The following is a 23,332-nucleotide window of genomic DNA, read 5'->3' as shown; positions in this document are numbered from 1 at the left end:
TATCTGGAGCTTACTGCGTTATATACATCTTAAGCATCGATATACAGAGACGAACTTAGCCACGTTGTTGTGAAAAAAAGACCATAAAAATTCCTCACTTATTCACAGGATTCGAATTCAGATCTTTTCCACCTGGTGTGGGGAGGACGGCAATTATATCAATATTGCTGACGCCGAATAGCCTTAATTGCTTTGGGGCTTACCACGCAATCTATTTTAATTTGCTTTTTACACCTTCAGCATAAGAGAATTGTTAACTCCTGCAATTTGGATGGCGAAGAGCAATCGCCAATCGATCATTGCCTTTCTTCTGATCAGTGGCTCCAAATTCACACGGAGACGATGAAGTATTCTGGACTTTTGATTTGGCGGCACAGCTTTTTGTCCCAACAAGAGAAAATAGACTTCAGGACATCTCAAACTGCCTCACTATATTTGAACTTCCTGGAGAGAAATTTCGAACAAAATTTATTTTCTATATACACAGTGAACAAAGCACGTTCTAGTTATTAAACTCTCCAAGAGAACATTCGTTTTAATATTATAATTAGCAGTGTTTACAAACTATTGCAACATTAAAATCAATTGCAACATTCACGATGTCTACCAAATGCCAACACAATTTCAACTGATTGCGCAAGTTGTTTATGTACATTAGTCATAGTTCAGCATTAAATATTTGCTGTTTATAGCAGCTATTTATAGACACCCACACTGATTAAATACAAGCATGTATTGCATCATACTTTATAAAAAAAGTTGTATATACTATTTGACAGGGTCATGATGAAATAATTATGATTCATCTACAGCTACATCAAAACTTCAATTCCAATAAAAAAGCAACGAAGCAAGAGTGAATATGATTTTATATTCCAACAATCCCCTTCAAATTTCAATGCACTCTTCCCAACGGTGTGGTAGCATTTTTATCCCTTCCAAAAAAATTCCACCGGTTGTACCAATTAATTACACTGTGCCCCAAGAACACTCCTTGTGGTCTCGGAAATCTTTTCTGACATTGACCAGTCTTTCATCACTGTATCGTGGATTTGACCGATCAGTTCTTCAGTCATGGAAATCCCTTACCAAAGTAGGGGGTTTTCATCACAGTCCTCTCACACTGCTTGGAAGTGTACATTCTTCCCCCTTAACTGTGGAATGTGATAGAGCTATACCACCCAAACTGTCAACGATATCTGTGTGGATCTCACCTTGGATTAGGTACCTAAGAAACTTGATCAAAATTCTAAAACTCTCCAGCCCTCAGAACCTTCTGGACTCTTCATGGCATGGACTAAACGAGGTGTCGAAAGCAGAGGGATGCTGGTCTGTGTGTCAGCCTCCATTGGCTTCTCTCATCAACGATTCCAACCATAGGACCGCCGGTGGATGGATGTTATTCGGTTATTGGACTAATCTTGATATGCACGAGATACAGTGTACTTGAGAAACCAAGCAGGATTACAATTTCTTTATGACTCTTTGCTCACTCCCTCGTACTTTTAAGGTAGATACTAAAATCTGTTTGTCAGCGGTGGCAATTATCCGAATATTCGGGGTGACCAAAATTAAAATCAGCCTACTCTCGGGAGTATAAGGTGCTCCATTGCTTAATTTTAAACTGTCCACCTAGGCTTTTGAGGGAGCATCATTTATTTCGTATCACCAAATTTAGAACAAATCATCAAATTTGAATATTTTAATAGAACCGCAGCATTTCTAAAATGAAAACAATATTGATCCCTTTTTTAGCGAAATCGGTATTAAAAATGAATTTCATAATTTGTTTTATAGTTTGTGATAATTTACTTTCTTTTAATAGGCTTTATATATCATTTAAACTAATAATAAAAATAAATTTATCTGATTGATAATGATGTGCTATTATCCTTATTTTTTAAGGTTTTCCCTTTTAATCATTGTATGCTCATCACCACAATAAGACTATGTCGGGCAGCTTAACTTGGGGCATAGTATTGTTCAACGGCAATGTAACCCCATTCCCCAACACAGCCCTTGACGATCAAGCTGTGCTACGATGTTCTGGTGCGAGGTGCTGCAACACTCTGCCTACATTCTTGATCTCTTACTTTGTGATATCATATATTCAGCTCCCTAAAAAGTTGGTTAAAGGTCTTTGCAGAAAGAGACAGTCAGATGTTGGTTTTACCAGCAGTCTTAAAACGGCTCTGAAAGAAAGAAATGCGTTAGAAAGTCCGTATTCCAAAAAACGAGAGCGCAGGAATTTAAAGCGAATTTTGTGTCACAAAAAATAGCAGGTCCAGTGTGAAGAAAATGGCTGAAAAATCCAAATTAAGCGAAGAAATTCCAACCATTTCAACCGAACTGTGTGCCGGCAGTTGAAGAATCTAGGATTTGGTAGTCGTGTGTGGCTATACCAAGGCCAATTCTTTAAAAAAATCGTAAGATATACGATTGGAGAGGTACCACCAACGCCGAAACCAAACTGTGGAACAGTAGAAAAAGATCATATGGTCTGATGTGTCTTAATTTACACTTTTTTGTGCCAATAATATGGAAAGTGTGGCATTAATCTCATGAAGCCATGCATCCAGACAGCTTCATGTCCACCACTCAAATGGCTGGAGCTGCTATCATGGTATGGGGTATGTTCTGGTGGTACGAACTGTGTCTGCTCATACCGTAAGAATTTCATATTGCTTGCAGTGAATATCTTTCTGTTGTATCGAACCAACTTCACTCTGCAATGCTTTATTTTTACAGAGTTCTTTCAAGAAGCAACCGCCCATGGTGCAAAAGTTGCATGGTTCGAGGAACGTTCAGATTTTAAAAGTATACCTTGGCTGTCTAACTCCACAGATTTGAATCCCAAACTAGAACTCCCACATTCACCTAGTGGAGCCCATACCACAATATGTGTGGGCTGTAATCCGGGCAAAAAGTGGCCTTACTAGATACTAAATAAAGATTTCTAATTGTCCAACGAGTAGATGTTGCACGGGACTTGTATAGCATTTTTTCCACTACCGGTATGTACAGTTATAATGGCGCAATATTTGTCTAATATGTTCCTCACTGGACATTATCGCTTTCGTTCTTTCTTCCTCTAGGATGGTTACTGACGCAGTGTATTTCTTAACGTTGCTCGCAGTTCTTTTCCTCCTCCTACTGAATGAAGCAGAAAGTTGTGTGTGTGGAAACTGCGACATACCAGTTCTTTCTCAAATCTGCTGTTTTGCTGCAAGTGCCTGCTGTCCCGAATAGAATCATAAAAACGAACTAACGAATGTTAGCGAAGAGGTGAAGAACAAGATTAAGCCTGCCATATTTCTGTCTTTTTATGTGATTGTTTTGTTTGTATAAATCCCAAGTAATGTATAACATGTTCAAATGTAAATAAAAATCGATCCAGAAACCTTGTAACGTATTTTTATTATTACATTTTCGAATATGAGCAAAAATGGATACGTTCATTTTAATGTGGTAAAAGGAAGATACGTTCTCGAGGTCAAATTTTTGGGCTTCACGTAAACACAAAAATTAAGCAAATCAGTTAAAACAGCGATTACACAAAGCTTTATTATTTACAACTAGTATTAGTCATATCAGAATGATTCCTGTTTTAAGGAACCAATAACAGAATTTTGCTATTTCTTCTCTTGACAAAATCCTCTTTCTCGAACAAGCTGAAGGCTTTGGTTCACCCTTCTCATGGTGCTGTTTTACCTTTGATGTTCGTGGAAAGTCTATCCAGAGGGTAAAGTGTGCAAAAGAGGGCAAAGGGGAGGCTCACGCGCCATTGACGGAAGTGAATATGTAAATGTGGAATTGAAGTGTGTCCGGATACTTCTGGACATTTCAATTTCACAGTGATTCTGTCTTAATGTAACTGTACAATGCTGTATGACCAAAAGTATTCAAATACACACATAATGTAGTTTAAAATTACTTTTAATTCAAAAACTTAATAAATACCTGGTCACCTTTGGCCTGTATGACAACCTCAACTCTCCTGGACATACTTTCTACTAGCTTCCAGTAAGTAATGTTCAAAATTTTCTCCAGCAAAAAAACTGCCAAAGCCAGTTTTGATGAAAATTGTTCTTTGCAACTCCAATTCGTCCCTCAGGTGTGCAGTGGGGCTGAAATAACTTTTTGACCTGTCCAAAAGTTTCTTACAAGACCAGTGGTCTTACTGGTCTTGTAAGACACTCGCTTTATAACGAGTTTTCGAGCTAATAATGACAAGGTCCATTTCAGTACTAATGTCACAGTACAAGAAGTGCATAACTGCCCCAAGCATCTAACTATATATCATGGACTTAATGGCTTCAGGCACTGCCACTAAGGGACCAAATTTGGGCCACCCAAAACCATCACACTGTATCCACCAGATTTCACGGGTGAGATGACACAATTGAACCCAATGTTATGCAGCTCCCTTGAAATACTGATGGATGTTTGACTTTCTGGGTATGTTCGCTGACGTTTCTACTGATTACGTGCGTGATGCAAGAATTACCATCTTTATGGCTTTGTGAGGAATCAATATATTGTGTCTATAACTGCGTATTCTTTGCTCGGTTTGTCTCTGTCAGACGGAAAAACCTGATTTTCTGTGGGGCGGACCTTGTTGCCCTCGCCCAACTAACTTGCTCACGTTTTGGGGGAAACCCAACAAAAATTATTTGCGTAATTGACGGGATTTTAACCAGGACCTTTTAACAGTATGGGAAGGATAGTAATTATAGCCGCCGCGAGGGCAAGTATTTCTAATGACAAAAATATTGCAACGTAAGAAAGGCTTCTTATGTTGCATTTTCACTTTCATTCTTTCTTTATTTGGGATGTTCGTTGGAGAAGAAGTGTGGCGCGTCACACTACTCACACTCCTTTGCCTGCTGCTGCTGCTGAAAGAAGTGGAAAGTTGTTTTGTGTGGAAACTGCGATATTCCATTTATTGCTCAACTTTGCTATTTCACTGTAGGCAGTTGCTGTGCCGATTAAAAGCCTGTAAATAAATCGAGAGGAATGAATGTTATGAAACAAGTGAGGACTACAAAGCTGCCTACCGAGAGGGTGATTGTTTCTTGTATGTAAATTCCAGTTAAACCTTTTGAAATGTAAATAAACTCAATACAAAAAAGGCCTGTGCGCGTTTATTTTAAAATTCCTTAGCTTTCTCAACCTGGAATGATACGTAATATTTTTGGATTACACATTTAACTTTTTAAAATTCTTGAACTATTGATGTTTATGTATCGTAGATTGCCGATGCGGAGTTGATCAAAACACGAACAAACTCTTGTTATGTATTAGGGCACGCAAAACAACAAAACCTGCTATTGAATCTGGAACGAAAAAATTCGGTTGGTTGTTCTGCATATAGAAGCTGACGTGGAGGCCCAAATAATTGGTGAAAATAACACTTCCGGGAGGAAAAACCATGCTACCCGCGCCTGAGACTGACAAACTAAGCCACGTTATGAAAAAGGCCCATAAAAATTCCTCAAGTCATCCACGGGACTCGAACTCAGGTCTTTTTCCACCCGGTGTGGAGAGGAAGGCGATTCTACCAACTGTTCTACCCACGAGGTGGAGGGATGCCAGTTCACAAGAACAGTGCCCATGGAAGTATATGCAGAAAAGGAATGCAGAGGAAACTGAACATCCATGAGACAGAGTGGAGAGAATTCGTAAGAGAGGAGTCATTAATTAACGTGGTTGCCCTCTTTTGAATGGAGTCTAGAAACTTGGGAGAGGTTTTGGGGGAACTACCCCAGATGTGAGAACGTCTTTATCTGAATATTTCCCTGCAAGATCTAGTTTGTGAAATTTTCGGCACCAAACTTGAGACAGGCGAAACCTACAACCGATTATCTCGCTGGTCTATCAAATTTCTTTCTAAGAATCAATGAATTGCTAATTCAATATGTACATCACATATTTGAGATTAAAATTAACTCAAGTTCGACATATTTCTGTTATAAGATTAAATAAATTTAAATATTTAATATAGGCAATAGATTAGAGAAATCGGCAGAGAAAATTACGGAGAATTCAAAAGTAACTGGAGCCCTGAAACTGGTCTCTACTGGAGAAAAAAAATTAGAAAAAAAGGAGCAAAAATGCAATAATTTAGCATTTTAAAAAATTCTCCCTCTTAACTTGTTGTGGTATTTTTCTCACACAATCAAGGTCATCTGAATTTATCTCCTGGAAACCCGGGTTTTTCATCAGAAACAGCAAACTGACCACAGAACACAATTTACAGACATATGTGGCGCAATATGTCCAGAGTTTATAGATCTAAAACTCTACAAAACCCAAATAAACCGGGGAGTTTTAACTTGGGTATATTAGCCAACTCCACACCACCGCATAAAACACAATGAAGAAGACACCATGGGAAAAGGTAAAAATGAAGCGAACCGGTAAAGAAATTAAGCTGAATCCGCTTCTAATCATTGAAGTGAAAACAATAAGCGCTAAAAGTAATGGATACTACAGAGAACTCAAATAGTTATAACATTCGCTTAAAAAAGTGTCATACGAGTATTTTAAATCAGTTTTTCTAATAATGAATGAATTACCATAACTCAAGAAATAACATTCTCTGTTTGCGAGATAATATTATAAAGTACACTGTCCAGTCCAAAAACTATGACCACCTACCGGTTAGTGGGTAGGTCCTCCTCTTGCCTCCACACGGCGAAGCATGGACTCTACAGGAACATTGCAGAAGGTATTCTGTACATTGTCTCCAGGATTCATTCCCGTTGGTCTGAGAGAGACCATGGGGGAGAATTCAGATGACGGATCTGTCAATCGACATAATCCAAAGAGATGCTGTTGGATTTTAGGATCATTGGCAACTAAGGCCATGTTGCTCCGTGTATACACTGAGTGATCACTGAATAATGACCACCCCTATGAAAACTGAATGTGACCCGCTGACCACATGAGGTACGAGAGTGCGGAGTTAGTCGACCTACGTAGCATAGATAAGGTGTCAATGAGTAAAAGGAAGGATTTATCAGACTTTGATAAAGGGCAGATTGTGGGAACTCGACGAGCTGGTACCTCGATTTCCCAAACGGCTGAACTGTGAGTTGTTCGAGAGCCGCCGTTGTTAAAGTGTACTAGGACTGGCGTCAAAATGGTCAAACAACGACCCGACGGAAAAACTGCAAAGGTCAGCGAAAAGTTGATATTAGAGGCGAGCGCCGGGTAGACGACTCGTACAGGCACAGCACTGTTGGAGTTGACTACCGAATACAACATGGGCTAACCCGGAACAATATCTGGCATGACTATGCATCGCACGTATGGGATATACCAAAAGGCGACCCCTATGGCATCCTCTCCTAACCAAGGTTCATCGGGGTAAGACTCGCCTGGTCGGATGAGTCACGTTATTTACTCCACATCGTGGATGGTCGTGTACGGAATGGCGTCAACATGAGACTTGATCCATCATGCATGGTATCAAAAGTGCAGGCCAGTGGAGGCAGTTGTATGGTGTGGGGCATTTTCACTGGCAGAACTTGGACCCCCTGGTGCATGTGGAACAACGTATCACTGGCCTCTGCTATCGTCAACTGCTTGCTGACCGTGTACACCCCGCTATGTTACACTTTTTCCCGAATGGCGATGGTGTCTTCCAAGATGACAATGCGCCGAGACATCGGGCACTTGTGCAGGAATGGTTTGAGGAACACAGTTCTGACTTCCAGCATATCGACTGGCCTCAGAACTCCCCCGATACCAATCCCATGGAAAGGCATATCAGGCGTCTGGATACACCAATCACCTCCATACCTGCATTGCTGGCCGGATTACACACAGCTTGGTTGGCCATACCTCCCGAAAGTTTCCGACATCTTGTTGAATCAATGCCACGTCGGATATTAAGGGCAAAAGGAAGACCTAGAAGTATTAGGCAGGTGGTATAATTCAGCGATCACTCAGTGTATGTAAATTATGTGCGTTCCGAGGTCGATTTTCTGTTTGCTGGACGAAACACGAGTTTCAGGGAGAAAAACCACAGAACCCTCGACTGAGACAGACTAATTCGGCCACGTTGTGAAAAATACCCATAAAATTTCTCCCGTCATCGGCGGGGCTCGAACTCAGGTCTTCCCTACTCATTGTGGGGAGGACGGCGATCTTACCAACTGTGCTGCCCACGAGGGCCCCAGAGATGTTCAATGGGATTCATACTCCAACGAATCGGAGGCCCAGGTAGCATCTGGAAGTCACTTTCGTGTTCAGCGAACCATTCTCGAACAATACTGGCAAAGTTGCAGGACACATTACCTTGCTAGAAAACACGTGTACCATTAGGGACGATAGTCACCATGAAGAGGTGTACCTGATCAGCCATAATGAATAACTAAAAAAAAAAAAAAACACCTCTCAGATTATGGCTACTCGAGAACTTATCCACCAACCCATGTGTATGTTTATAAATGTAGAGGGTTCCATGGTCAATTTGGCATTTCCTGGACAAAAAACCAGAGGTCCCTTGGGGGAAAATATTGCTATCCGCGTCTGCAACTGACTAACTCAGCTACGGAATGAAAGAAAGTCAATAAAAATTACTCGCGTCATTGACGGGATGCGAATTCGGACCTTTTGGACTATGTGTTGTGAAGACGGCGATCATAACTACTGTGCTTCCACACAGACAGCCACAATGGAGAGGTAGTTTTTAGCATTCAGAATGCGAACTCGTGGTATGAGGACCCAAGAGATTCCCAGGGAAATGTCCCTCATACCAAAACACTGCCGCAGCATGCCTATTTCTGCTGGACCAGGGCATCGGAATGCATTCCTCTCTAGCAGTTTGCCGCCATACACTCCATCCACATGGAGTAGCAAGAAGCATGATTCATCGGAAATAACTTTTTTCCAGTTGGCAGTAGCCCAGTGACGCTGTTCAGATGCAAAATTTAGGTGTCGTTGGTCATGCGCGGAGTAAGCATGGGTACCTTGACCACACACATACTATGACGGTGGGTTCATTGGATCATGGTCTTGGAAACACCACTGGTCATCCCATCCCATGGTGATTTCATTTGAGTGAGCTGACATCTTCCACCTCCCGGCTTTCGCCCATATGCGACAAATTCCTTTTTGTATTTAATAACATAACTTGACAGTTGGTTAATATATAATTAACAGATACAGAGACCTCACCTGGGTCAACTCAAATGAACAAAATTAACAGAAAGATTTTCATATCCTAAAAGCTACCTTTAGCCTCGAGGCGGGGAAGGGCACTCGCCATCCCACCATGAGTTACCGTCCCCACCACAAGGAAGTAGGTCACTGCTATCTACATTGCTCTCCACAAATTGTCTTAACACATACGATGGATTCACTAACTCTAGGTGCCCAAACAATATTAATATAAGTACATTATCTAAAGATCACCAACCAGTGATCAAAAATAAAATATCAACTCATCTTGAGTCGTAAAACCAACCAATTAGTCAAAAAAATCTTATGAACTCATCTAGAGTAATTTAACAAGTTAAATTACATAGTAAAGTCTTATGCACACAAGGGCCATCACACTGTAGATAGTATCACGTACAAAAAACAATCTTTTTATCTTGAATTTTAACTTAGTCTCCACAGGGACTTCACCTTCCTCAAAGTATCATATGTAGTTCGCATAGGAGGAAAGGAGTTCTCTCGAAGCCGCTACAGTTGCGCAATTACCAGTGGAAAACAAACTAACTAAATACAGCCATAAAGGCCCAAACTTGTAAAATCAGAGGATTCACGTATCAACTACAGAGACGGTCTTTTAAACCTCCATTCTATTGCCACGTTAACTGTAATCTGTCCTGCGTTTAACTATATCCATAGCTCTGGAATATTCAGGACAATTCTTAATAAGAACAGCAGTCAGAGTGTGGGGGGGGGGGACCATCCTCCTCCAACAATTTAAAGACTTCGGTGTATCATCTCTTTTTGGACGTTTGAGTCCATGGTCCGTCTTTCCCCTGGATATGTGTAGGCGGCAGTGTGCAAACATGCCGCATTAGTACTGGAGTGCTTCACAGAGATGTCTTCTCTGGCCTACTCTTCACTGATTAAGACGAAATAAATATACGGAGGTTTTTTAAAAATAGTGGTAGCACGGCTGTTAAAAACAATCTTTCTTTACAGTTACTGGCTGCTTCACTCTGCGCACGTAGTAATACCATCCCCCCCCTCCTCCAAAGCTCTATTTCAAAGATGCAGGAAGTATCTTTGAAGAGTGAGAAAGGGGCAATCCACAGCTCGCAATGTCAGGTATTCGAAAGCGTTGGCTTCTGATTGGATCTTTAATTTTTTTGTAGGCCTCAGTGATATAGTTCTTTTGCTACTTGTCACTCATTTGAATTGGCCTGGGTCTGAGTCCCGTGGAAGAATTTCTAAAGGCCTCTTCAATTGGCGTTGTGGCTAGTCGATCTCAGGGAGGGAGTGGGGTTCACCCACGAGTTATTCGGGGCTACTCATACTGAATAGTGTAATTATAGTCTGCATCACTGATGCACTTCAAATCCAGAGATAAGCCCATCTACAGTGCAGAAGACAACGTTGCTACTGCCACTTTTTCGAACCATTCCTATAGTTGCTACAACCCACTCAGAGTGGAATGCTTATTTCAACTCGTACATCCTAGTTTAGAAAATCATCCTGGACTGATTGAGATCTGATTTTTCATTCTGATTCTTTTTAAAGACAGACGAATAAGATCTACAAAGTTGAAATTCGATATTATAAAATTGTTAATGGTTTCAGGAAGTTCCAGTCTCTTCTCCACACAATAAAAGTTGCGATAAATTTTCATCAAGATGACAGAAGTAAGACGTCGGGAAATCCCCGAATAAGATAGTTATCCTCAAGAAAAGCTATGAAGCAACCGGCTTGCAATCACTGAAGGAAAACGTTTCATAAGTCTTAAGGCGAATGCAAGAAATCATTCCTTGAAATGTTTCGCAATGAAAAGGCAAAAGATCACGTCATTACTACTCTTCTAGGAGTGTTTTCGCCCGGGTACTGTTCCTAATAATAGTTTATTTACTTATGCACAAATATTTGTAATTTTTTTTAATAAATATGTATATAACAGATTTATGTTATATAAATGTTTAAATGAAAACAGGCCAATATTTTGCAAACAATTCCTCTAAAATCTGATATTGTTAATATAATAAGTCTTAGGGGGGAAAATCTCAAAAGAAGGAATATGCAGAAGCAATCATCCAACCATACTCCTGTGGTGGAGGGGAGGGAAGACAGAAAGACCCAATTTAAGGAAAAGAGCAGCAGTAGCGTAAAGTTACGAGGAGAAATGTCTGGGTTTAGATTACGCAACTACTGCAACTGTACTTCTTTCCTGCAGTGGAAGAATGTATTAAACAGAAACCATGGTACGTCTTGTGCAACTGCATTGTCACATGATGCAAAAGGAGAATGCCACAGCGAAGTACAGGTCCTGTTAGCTTTGCAGGTTGCAGATGATGCCAGCAATGCAGATATGGATCAGATGCGGAGAAGGCCAACGAAATACGTTTATTTGTTAGTGTCCAGTGCTGCCATCTATGGAGCATAGTAGTAATTACAAATGTTTCATCGAAATAGCAATTAATTAAATACGTTTTTAATAGCGTATAATAAATTTATTGTTCCAGTTTTCCAGTATTAACTATAATCGAAACTCTTATTTAGTGATGATTTTTGTGGTTATTTAAATTCCACTTAAATTAGTTCCTTTCTTAAATTATAATAGTTTAATATATTCTATAATTTTAATTATTTCATTATTAATATAATAATTGATAACGATGTAGATTAGTGCCATCTGCAGGCAAGAAACAGAGTTAGAATAGTACAAAACTATACATACATTTAGCAAGATTGCTACAATTACAGATACGAAAAAAAAAAATAAATTAAAAATGAAACAATTTTAAAAATATATTAAATTAAATTAATTGGTAAACTGTCACTAATTAATATTTGGTCTACGAATATTAAAGAACACTGTATAATTTAATTACCAGCCTTTACCTTTTTTATTATTTTTACAGACAGTGAATAGGTGGTATAGAAAGCACTACAAAACGTCTGAGAATATTTATTTCTTTAAGAAATACAATACAGATTACACCTCTACCCAGGTTGAAGTACTTAAATTTTCCTACACTGTTTTATTCGTTCAGAATCCCAATAAATGTACAAGTTAAAAATAAAAAATTAACGTACTTTTAGGAATAAAATTAGCTATTACATACTATTTCACATATGCACTATATTCCAAAATAATAGTACATTTTTCATGAAAAAACGATTTAAACATGTTTTTATATTTAAAATTATATTATGCCTAATTCCTGGTGTTTCAAATTTATTTGGGGATCAAACTAGTGGCTGTTTTCATTAACTCATTTATTTGACCTTTGCAATGTCCTCAAAATATTAATTATCATAATTATATTAATTTTTGATCAATAATTAATTACGATGGAAGTAATTTACGATGGCCCCTTAATATTTTTCACAGTGTTGTTATTGAATTTAATAACAAAACTGGGGACCCAATTAAGTATCCAAAATGCCTCCTTTAATTAGATATTCCATTCACTAAAGTGTTGATCCTAGATTCTCCTTATTCTCCAAACACTTTTAGGGAATCGGCTGAGTACCTCAAAGGTAACCATAAGAGATCTTTCTTCCATCTAGAAACAGCTGATTGTTTCCAAGGGGATCAGAGCATAAACTTCCTCTGCGAGTCCGAAATTTTCTTGCCTCTCGTTTTCTTGAGAAGACGAGAGGCAACCAATCAGAATTTGAACATTCTCTAGAATGTTCAAGTTCTCCCGTTCAGGCAATAAGTCAAAATTAGCTAATGAACCCACTGTACAGCGAAAGTAACTAATAATATTTGACCGTAATGGTAGTGCTTGAACAAAAATTGAAAAATGGCATCCGAAAAAAGAGAAAATTATAAAAGACTTACGCACAGTTCTGACAGCGTACCTTTGATCAGAAACTTTCTAGGTTGTCCGGTAAAAACTCTTTAAAATGGTCTCCGAATTCAACAAACAAAAAAAAAAAAAAATTACTAAGTACAAAGGCATGCATTGATAATAAAACCAGAGGGATTATGGACTCTTTTCTTATAAAAAAACTATTTGATGTGAAGAGCACCTATTTCCTTACAATGACATCAAGAACTGAACCATAAGAACATTCGTTTATCAAGGTCCTATAACTGAAAAAGGAATCCAGCAACATACGAGCCAGTCTAGCTGTTGTGCCGGCCACTTATGACTGCTTATACTGTTGTATTACTTACGATATTGGCCCGAAGAACTCCGACACTTCATTAGTATACTTAAGCTTTTTGGAAAGCTCTGCATTCTTCATAATTAACTTTTTATTTATGCGCCAGTTGACATCGATTGGATCCCTGCCAATGCTTTCCACAAAGCAGTGGAAATAGCTTCTCTGCTATTAGGAACATTATTTCTATTACAGTAAGTTCTACCTTACCCCTCAATGAGGATAAAATTTTCAATTATCAATCTGGCCTGGATCCTTTTTATTGAAATGCAAGCGCAAAAATTCTATTGATGTATAACTCCTATGAACCAGGAGCAACTCAAGCTAGTCTAGGATATCAGCCATCTGAACTATCCCTGTCACTAGCTTTTTTATTAAAAAATTAAATTAATGGAAGTAATTTTCTGTTATTAGAATATTATACAATGAAAGGCTTTTTCTGCATCAACCAAAAATAAGATTATTAATCCACCAGATCCACTTTTTCTTATGTCTTCTATATTCAAGAATATATCGTTTATTTTTGGAAGGCTACCCCTGCCTAGTGGATCTTAAATTAATATAAGATATTGCTGAGAGCTGACGACGCAGCTTAACAGATCACAGCGGAATGCGTAAGTACAGTAATAATCAGCCACAGCCGTCAAGTTCATTGATGCATCTCATCGCATCCTAAATTCTCCTGTAAAGAGAAGCCATAATACCCTAAGCGATCCCGATGCCACCAGAAATAAGAAAGCTGCCGCTAACTTTGCTGAAGGCATCGAACCAAATGCATATAATCCAATTAACGTGGTAACAGAACAACGCTTTTACAAACTGCTGTAGATGGCATATTGGACGGTATGAAAACATAAGTACTGTAAAACTTCACTTAAAGGGACTATTATAGAACTAATGAATCAGATCGTATGTCAAGCTAGAAGAAATGCATGTAGTCGCTGAAGTCAATAGAATATTATGAAAAAGTATTGTACTATAAAATAAAAATATTATAACGCTAGAATTTGCTGCACTTCTGGGTCTGAACAGCTCTCGAATCCCTCGCTGGAAGGTCAGAGGACTCTCCACTGATGTCTATCTAGCAAACTAGGAAAACTGATGGAAGGCAATAGTGAGGAAAATCCTGGCTCCCTGGTAGTCTCCTTTATTATAAAAAAATTGATTGTAAATACCATCACGTTGGGAGAATTATGTCCCTGGATCCTGCAGATGAAAATCATGGTTCAGTGGATGCTATCGTACTATACATTGTTTCAAAAGTCCGTTAAATCTAGGATTTATTGCATAATTTCGGAGAACGAGACACTAATTTCGAAATAAGAGAACGGTGTGTTTATAAATGTTGGAGACACCTGGTATGAGTGTATTCATGCTCTAATTTCTACATCCATGTAGTTGAAATGCTGGTATTCAAGTTTACGAACTATTTACTACCAAGCTTTCGGGAGATTTTAAAACCAACCCCTGCATTGGAGGTTCGTTGCAAAGTACCTTGGCATTAATCGTAACACAGAGGACAGGTTGTAACGCGTGCGAATTATGACGCAAACATTTACAGAATAGAACATGTTTATTTTCGAAGGTATTAACAGATTCTTGATGGAAGTGACCTCCGAGGACTGGGCTGGCCAGCAGATGCTTGAAGTCTTCCTTGTGTTCTTCAAACCACTAGTAATCATCACTGATACGCCTAACCCCATACCTAACTATGCTCATGTCTACTGCAATAGTTTTTTTTATAACAGCGCATTTCTACATTCAGATTTAGTAAATGAATATCCCAAACGCCTTCATATTATTTGTGTAGTAGTACGACTAAAATTTCTGAGACAAAAAAAAAAAAAAAAAACATTTAAAATAGGAAACAAAAATATCGCTGGATTCCATCAGCATTATCTGATGGGCATTAACTTTTTTCTTCTTTTGCACAAATGTTGGAATCCATTTACTTATGTATTTGGTTAATTAATGACTCATCACTAACAGAATCTCTAAAATCGATGTCATAGACATTCTGTTTTTGCTGCACTTCCATGGGCGCTGTTCTTCTGAAGTAGCTTCTACAATTCCCGTTGCCTCAACCAGTCAACATCCTTTTTCTGTCCAACTTCAAACTCACAGAACCAACTTTTCTTCTTCCTCGTTTATTCATTCAACTTCCGTTTTCTGGAACTTTTCCTCGTACGTATTTCCTGAAAATTACAATCTACAGAAGTTCAAGTCTAATGTCAACAAATATCTTTTTTCATCATCTCAACCTTCAACCCATGCACGGTACTAAGTACTATAAGATCTAATACCGCTCGTGCTTGGGGAGGTTCATAAAAAAATTTTAATTTCATTACTGTTTATTATTATTGGCAACAGAAAAACGTACATAATTAACTTTATATCCATTCGTTCAGTTAAATTTATGGCCGACGGAAATGAGCCTTATAAAAGTAGAGCGCGTTTTTCTTTGGCACTAATATAAATGGATTGAGAACATTAGCACCGCTATTGATCGGTAAATCTAATTCTTATACTTTTTTCTGATGTAAATCCGTACGATATAAAAGCAATGCGAAACACTGGCAGGAGCAGAAGGCCAATTCATTTCAAAGTTGGCTTCAAATGTTTCGAAAGAAATGTAAGCTTGATTATTAACTGCACCCTTGGACGCAAGATGACTTTCAATTATCTACACTCAATTATCTCCAGCATCACGACAGAAATTATGTACTACACTGAAGACAGAAGCATCAGCAGTACTTCCGAATTTTCCACCACCCTTGGAGTAACAGTAGATGGAAACAAAGAATTTCTCGCTCTGGGATCATAGTAAACCTGAAGCAACTCATTCATCCCTCTCTATAGTACTGTCTGATAGTTTCAGATACTGTGTTCTGTTGCTGCATTGGCCACCTGGTTGACGAGATCAAATCCCAACCACTTTTACGTGTCTTTAGTCTTAACAGTTACAATTTCTATTGTATGGTACCTTGGGCTCTCCTCCATAATTCCTGACGCCAATTTATTTCTGCCGCGTAGAATTATTACAATTTTAAAAGCCTGCAATTTGAATTGTTAGCACATTGCTCAGTACATACTGATGACAATGTTGTGTAGAGCAATGTCTTTTATTCGCTAACACTAAGACAAATTAATTTAGAGTTTGGCATCGCTCCAAAGAAACAACTCCTGAATGATTTTAATTAATATTGATTAGCAAAAGTTGCTGTGAAAGTATTAGTATTGGTTGTGAGAATGAAAGCCAAATCCCAGGTTTGGGAAATCTGCAGTTACTTTGAGATTGCAAGTTGTTCCAAACCGGATTACCTCTGGGTAAGATTTAAAGTGCTGCTTTGTGTATGGATTTCTTTAAAATAATACTAAACTTATAAAAATAAACAACCAAACATTTACCAGCATATATTCTGAAATATCCTTGAATAAAGTCATTTTAAAAAATATTTTAATACCAAATTTAATTATTGTTAATCAAAGATGAGCAATTACTGTTAGTTAATAGCTATCATCCCTATGGCACGCTTTTGACACCACGTTGAGTCCGTACCAGGATGAATCCACTATTCTGAAGGCTTGTTGCCTCCCCATTGGAACCACACATACCCAAAGACCCTTGGATGAAATTTTTAATCAATGGATGAATAAGGAGGTTTGTGGTTTTGAGCCCATACCCTAGCACGAAAAATGCAGGGCTGTTGTGAACTGAACTCTGGCTGCTCTCAATAATTCAATGCATGTACTCAACGAATATGTAAATTTTGCCTCGGCCCTATTTGTTTTACAGACATCATATACTTCGCATTCATTAAAACTAAACTAATCAAGTATCTTTAAAAACTGAAACAAGATATACACACACTTTTGAAAGAATCTCTCACACTCGGTCCACCTTAAATTCTAAAAATTCCTTGTTGCACACAATCTCTTCAAAATGGTCCACAATAAGTTTATAAGACTGCATCCATTTTTCAAGCATACCCAATCTCTTTACCGCTACATGCAGATACAGGCAAGTTTCAATAGTGTTCTTGAAGTTTCTGTAATTATAAAAAATCTTGCAAAGATCAGGTTTTCAAGGAATGTGTGGGCGGGCATTTATGACTCAAAAGAGAGAGAAAGAATAAACTAACAATAATCTATCAATCATTACCAAACTGCCAGCGGTAAAAGGCGGCTAACATGAAGATATTGAAAATGCTTTGGGAAATCAAAGCCGGGAATTAAGTGACATCGACAAAAAAACACTTCCTATTATTAAGCAACTTAATTACAGAATAACTGGTACCCAAAACGTGAACCTTGAAGTGGTAATACTGTCTCGTCCTTGGATATGCCAGGTTTTTTCTTTTCAAACTCGTATTCGATCACCTTTAGCTGGTGAAGACACGGGACATTTGAGCAGTGGTGCTAAATGATAAGAAGGTCAAAAGCAATTACGATAAATGACGAAATGGATAGTACTATTAGGAGGAAAAATGAAAAGGTAGTACCTTTACGTGACATACTCAAGGTTGTCCAAATGAACCACAGAGGGAAGCAAAAAGGAAGAGAATCCTTTGATTCGTACTGTTGGCAGCGTGGATTGCAGAGCTAAGCCTTCCTCTTTGAAACCGTCCAGAATATAAAGAAAAGCAGTGCTTTTGAGATGTTAGTGGGATGCAAGATAGAAAAAGAGTCAAGAGCAGGATAAGAGATAGCGTGATGGATGCTTACAGTTCGGAAAGGTGACGTTAATGTAGATGGATTGTTTAAAGTGACAGAATCACATCAAGGAGAGAGTACGGAAAGAAAACTCTCGAGAGAGTCGAAAATACCTCCCCAAACGATTTTTATTCGCTCTTACATGGGTAATGAAGGGAAGAGCCTTCCTGCATTACTCGAGATGCGTCAGTTAAGATTTTGAAGGAAGCAACGGAATTAAATAAGCATAAAAGGCAAGATTTCATCGAGCGATACACGAATATTGACTGCAAATGAAAGGAAAAATCTCCACGGCCACTGGCTAAGTGACGAGATCCGATCTAGACATACTGTAATCAGTAAATGGCATTCAAATCACTTGGGTGTAAGACGAGGAAAAATACGGTATAAAGTAGAAAACATTAGAAATCTGAAGAGGTGGTCGGTGAGATGTGCGAGAATTCAAGTTCAAATTCAGTATTTTAGGTTTAATTTTTTTTTAAACGAATGATTTGGTGTCATTCGTTTCCAGATCGGATCTGCAGGCTACATCTATACATTTCCTGATGGAGTCTTATCTCTAACTTGCTATTGATCCGGTCCATTACAGGAATGATTTGATCATTCCTGTAATGTATAAACATTTGAATTTTACTGTTCGCTTTAACGTTTGTATTTTCGCATTTATTTTATCATTTTGGAATTATAAAGGAAAGTGAAAAATCAACCTATCTTGCTATATTCAGTTATTGAAATGCGTGTTGGAGGATGATCCAGGGAAAGATGCAGCATTTACGAAAAAATTCAATTACCATGCGAGAAAAATTGGCAGAACCTTGTGTCAGGTATTGTTACCAACAATTTCAAGTGCATTAGAAAAATATTCATAAAGGAAACACTAGCTTATATCTTCCCTTTGGAGAAATCCTTCGCTTCTAAATGAAATGGACTCGATAATCTATATATTTTTCTGGTTTTTTTTCCCTCGTCTTGACTGTGTGAATTAAACGCCAAGGTAGCTAAGGCCATGAAATTAAGTATATCAAACACAGACGAGAAACGTGCACTAGAACTCCTGAAGAATGAACAGTATCCACCCCTAAATACACCGGGCAGAATGGCGGTTCTCACAAGGTAAAGAAATCGTATGGTTTGATTTCAGCTGCACGTATCTCTAGAATTTCGATACAGATTAATTGACGGTTCAAGGTTATTCGTATTTCACACCCTCCTGGTATAGATAGCATGAGCAGGGAGTCGAGAAGTCTTAGAGAATGATTTTGATTCGCCAGTTTGTTGTTTACGTCTTCCATTCTCCAATGACTTGAAACTAGACGCAGTTCCACAAATATCGTTCGTCCGGAAAGACCCAAACGAATTGATACCGTTCGATACGGCAATAGCAACCTTCGAAATACAAACTTTTGAACATACCAGTTTATTTTGAGAACACTATTCAAATGTCTCAAATATTTTTCTTTGTCAAATCAAATAAAAGAATGAAATGTTCAAAAATGCTTAAAGTGAACTCCACAGATTGGCCATTATGATGGTTGGCTATTTGATTTTTTTTTTTATGACGAATCGGCAGCTTAGGTCATAATGTTGCCAAATCAAATCATTTCGTAATTTAAATCAATAAATAACCTTACTTTTACGACTAAAGTCTTCTGCCCACCTGAATACCACAAGTTCTATCTAAGGAACAAGCCTAGCTATACGGGTTTTCTTTCTAAGATGCACGAAGCAGGGTTCTCATCAACAAAACCAGCATTACAAGATTTATGCGACCTCAAGTGTCAGTTACCCGAGTTCGTTAACATAACGCCCACAGCTATACAACATAGCTGTTAGCACGATTTACTACATTGAAATCACCAGAGGAATATTGTACGTGAACTTAGGATACACATAACAAAAAGTGCCGTTTTCATTAATTAATAACCATAATTATTAAGAATAAATTATTAGTAACAACTTACACCCGTTATGGTATATTACACTACAACGAATAAATGTGGCCAATCGCCTACACCATACTGTAATAGTGGCAGAATGTGAAATATTGTATGAAGGATGATCATAGAATGGCCAACACGTCCAGCTTATCCACCCTTCTTTGTTAGCTTCTATTCAATCCAACCAGTTGGCGTCTGCAGGGTACGCCCGACTGAGGATAGGAAGAAGACTGACTGCTTTTTTTGAGTTCTGACCTTGGCCGTCAAATGTGAAATACGAATGGCAGACATTAAGCCCACACAACTGAGAACAAACAGGATATTTTGTCCGGCCTGGTAACATTTCGCTCATTATCACTGACTTATCTATAATTACATATTCAGTGTGGAGGCTAAGTAATAATCTTATATAAGTCATTTACTGGAGGCTACACGAAAACGGAAACATTCATTGAAATTCTATCAGACAGCGGTGTTCTGTGATCAAGAGATACAGAACAGACGTGGAACATTTATCTTCTGGAGGGGGAACAGTTCTTCAAAACAACTACCAACACCTACAAACAGCTACTCATACATTTCAAAGAAAAATAAATATATTCAATCCAGCGGTGCCATTTTGCAAAATATTATATTTTGCAAAAAAAGTACGAGAAACCATCAAAATAAGCATTTTCTTTTATCCGTTACAGATCATTTTCAACTGTACCCATTCCTCATTTAGAATGGGCGAAATTGAATGAGTTTCGTTATGATACAGATGATGCTTATCGTAATGGGCAATCTACGACGAAAGAATGGAATCCACTAACCACAAGTGACCACATATTCCTTATGGAGATGGCCCAGCAGGGAACATTTTTCCTTGTAGAGCAAATTCCATCTAAAACCTATATTCTCTTCATTTTGGTTGGAAAGCGTATCTGATAATATGCGGACCATTTCGATTTTCTCCACAGGTAGTTCTGTGTAAGTAGATTCTGCTGTGACTACTTAAATTCACTCACAAATTTGAAGCAGGTCTTGCCTCCTTCAATTAGTCCACTTGTACCTAGTCGACTATTAAACACACAATCAGCTTGAATACAAGTGTTTCCAAAACCTATGTACAGAAACAAAGAAAAGAGGTAACACAGAACAGCTGACCAATCAAGTATCCATCACAGTTGAACAATAAGTAATCTACAAGATTCCAAAAAGGCATCTAGAACTGTTGAATTCAAAATTCACATTTACGTACACCATTACATTCTTATTTTCTGTAAGCTCCACAAGAACGCAGTCAATTCTACTTAAAAGGAATGATCCAGTTCCTTTACGCTGTTTTCTCGTATCTTATTTTATATAAAAAGGCTTATACCATCTAATATTTGGTCGAAATATTTACATACTGATTCAAGAAATGCATCTTCGATTGAGATAGTACTTTAATCGTAGAAAATGCCAAGGTGCGCTATGATAAAGAGAATATCTTCTACATGACCACATTTCCTAAACGTAGGCTGTCTTTTTTTTGGCAGTATATCCCGGAACACTCAAGTAAGGGCGTGTTCTTCATTTCAAAACACGTGGTAGGGGGAACAGTTACGAAACGTGGGCAAAAGTTATACAATGAAACGCTAAATAACGACAGAGTATTTTCAATGGTAAAATGGAGAAAAACAAAGAAAATTCTGTAGCAAATTCCACGCATACAACACCCCAAATATCTTCCCACCTACTTTATATCACATGATACGAAAATGCAAATGAATTACTGAAAGAACGCTCCATTTCATGAAAAGGGTTGGTGTACCTAGTAAAGTGAACACTCGGTGTACACTGAGCTACTCACGTGGGCAGTGACTTTTAGATTTACAATGATTAGTTAAGATTTAGATTCAGAAATCAAGATAAAAAAAGTTATCTTTCAAATCTTTATATATAAACAAGGTAGTTACTTCATTATCCAGTGTGTTGCGTGAAGAATAATCGTCCGTATTCTTTCTAAGTAATACCCACCACTTTCCTCAACGAAACCCTCACTTATACACCTCGGCACGACCAGTTTCGTCACAAGCAGTCAACCCCTCCTCGCAGGTGTCGCAGATAACTCTCCGAAGGTAACAAACACACGATATTCAAGGGTGTCCTTAGAAAATTCTCTGTAAAATAGTAAACTATAAATTCTCACACGAAAAACTAGGTCACATTGCAAAACTTTTGGCACATAACTCATTTCTTTGAAGTAATAACAAGGAGATGGCTTTCCTTTTTGAAGAACTCACGGTGAAGACGAAATGAATAAGAAGCTGGAAAAAATATTACGAATGATACTTCGAAATTGAAACCATTGATTACTTACGTGCTCGCATAGTACGTGTAGTCGAGAACGTGGCTGCTTGTCGTTGGTCATGGAAAATGTGCAGCGTTCCAAAATAGACTTTTTACTGTTGTATACTCGATTCCCTGAATTCAACTGGATGCAGAGGTATTTTCCTCTTGAAACTTAGACAGAAAAATATGACACAAGCAGAATTACAAACTATATTTCCCAGTATATAATAATTATTACTGTTATGACACGCATTTCCAGCTAGGGTTAATCTGTTATCTCTTGATCGAGTCGCAGCGACACCTTTGCTGCTGTGGCTTGCTTAATTGTGAAAAAAAGAAAGAAGTGTTTTACAGATTTAAGGCGTTTAACGATATTTATAGACATTTATTGTATCCTTTGAGATTTGCATTGTAAAATGCCTCTTTTATTACCGATGTATGCATTTCTGGAGTAATAATTCTGATGTTCTTGTAATCTAAGCTGAGGTTTACTTTGACTGTTACATTCATCGATTCTAGTAAACCTCACTGCATTGTGAAGTGGTCACCTGACAAGAAAGTTGATCTAAAAGTATCGAGATTAAATGACAGTATTCTTTTTCAATTATTATTGCATTTTGTTAGAAACTGCTCACCCGAGACAGCTTTCAGATAGTCGGTGCATAGTACAAGTTACATTCAAAGATGGGTCCTTCTGGTAGATGTCATATTCTTACAATTCAAATAATAAATTTTACAATTTACATCAAGTGTAGAATCGTTGAGCGGATTCGAACTCAGACCTTAACCATTCCTACCAGTGAAGGCGGAGCAGCAGTGCGTAGCACACGCTTCTTGATTAGACCGGGGTTCGAGCCCGTCACCTCCAAATACGGAGGATGCGGAAAGGTCAGGGAATGACCACCGCATATCCTGGAGCAATATGGCCATAGTTGCTAATGCTCCTAAAAGCCAAATAACAACAACAACAACAACCAGTGAAGGCACCACTGGTATCAAGGGGCTCAGTTTGGCACACATTAGGCTCTTTGATA

General features: G+C 38.2%; 1 long non-coding RNA gene across 1 annotated transcript in view; it reads right to left on the bottom strand.

Moving 5' to 3' along the window:
- Positions 1-22,539, bottom strand: part of LOC150077129 (uncharacterized) — a 49,810-nt gene extending 27,271 nt beyond the window's left edge. The window contains exon 1 of the long non-coding RNA XR_016547732.1: positions 22,327-22,539. This is a non-coding gene — a long non-coding RNA (uncharacterized LOC150077129). The remainder of the gene's footprint in view (positions 1-22,326) is intronic.
- Between the last annotated feature and the right edge of the window lie 793 nt (positions 22,540-23,332).

This window comes from Mastigoproctus giganteus, chromosome 12, assembly GCF_048544385.1.
Source record: "Mastigoproctus giganteus isolate SK-2022 chromosome 12, ASM4854438v1, whole genome shotgun sequence".
Taxonomy (NCBI): domain Eukaryota; kingdom Metazoa; phylum Arthropoda; class Arachnida; order Uropygi; family Thelyphonidae; genus Mastigoproctus; species Mastigoproctus giganteus.
This window is presented reverse-complemented; position numbering and strand designations above follow the sequence as displayed.